This window comes from Anopheles moucheti, unplaced genomic scaffold (assembly GCF_943734755.1).
Source record: "Anopheles moucheti unplaced genomic scaffold, idAnoMoucSN_F20_07 putative_Y_2, whole genome shotgun sequence".
Classification (NCBI taxonomy): Eukaryota; Metazoa; Arthropoda; class Insecta; order Diptera; family Culicidae; genus Anopheles; species Anopheles moucheti.
This window is the reverse complement of record NW_026453652.1, coordinates 932,501-933,750: the sequence shown is the minus strand read 5'-3', so window position 1 is coordinate 933,750 and position 1,250 is coordinate 932,501.

Below are 1,250 nucleotides of genomic sequence, written 5' to 3'. Positions count from 1 at the left end.
GTTAGTTGTAATTAACAGTTTTTGTATGAAAACACACTTCTGGTGGAACTTCATATCAACGAACAAAGTTCGAATCGGATAGACAAAGTTAGTTGTAATTAACAGTTTTTGTATGAAAACACACTTCTGGTGGAACTTCATATCAACGAACAAAGTTTGAATCGGATGGACAAAGTTAGTTGTAATTAACAGTTTTTGTATGAAAACACACTTCTGGTGGAACTTCATATGAAAGAACAAAGTTCGAATCGGATGGACAAAGTTAGTTGTAATTAACAGTTTTTGTATGAAAACACACTTCTGGTGGAACTTCATATCAACGAACAAAGTTTGAATCGGATGGACAAAGTTAGTTGTAATTAACAGTTTTTGTATGAAAACACACTTCTGGTGGAACTTCATATGAAAGAACAAAGTTCGAATCGGATGGACAAAGTTAGTTGTAATTAACAGTTTTTGTATGAAAACACACTTCTGGTGGAACTTCATATCAACGAACAAAGTTTGAATCGGATGGACAAAGTTAGTTGTAATTAACAGTTTTTGTATGAAAACACACTTCTGGTGGAACTTCATATGAAAGAACAAAGTTCGAATAGGATGGACAAAGTTAGTTGTAGTTAACAGTTTTGGTATGAAAACTCACTTCTAGTGGAACTTCAAATCAACGAACAAAGTTCGAATCGGATGGACAAAGTTAGTTGTAATTAACAGTTTTTGTATGAAAACACACTTCTGGTGGAACTTCAAATCAAAGAACAAAGTTCGAATCGGATGGACAAAGTTAGTTGTAATTAACAGTTTTTGTATGAAAACACACTTCTGGTGGAACTTCAAATCAAAGAACAAAGTTCGTTTTGGATGGACAAAGTTAGTTGTAATTAACAGTTTTTGTATGAAAACACACTTCTGGTGGAACTTCATATCAACGGGAAAAGTTTGAATCGGATGGACAAAGTTAGTTGTAATTAACAGTTTTTGTATGAAAACACACTTCTGGTGGAACTTCATATGAAAGAACAAAGTTCGAATCGGATGGACAAAGTTAGTTGTAGTTAACAGTTTTGGTATGAAAACTCACTTCTAGTGGAACTTCAAATCAACGAACAAAGTTCGAATCGGATGGACAAAGTTAGTTGTAATTAACAGTTTTTGTATGAAAACACACTTCTGGTGGAACTTCAAATCAAAGAACAAAGTTCGTTTTTAATGGACAAAGTTAGTTGTAATTAACAGTTTTTGTATGAAAA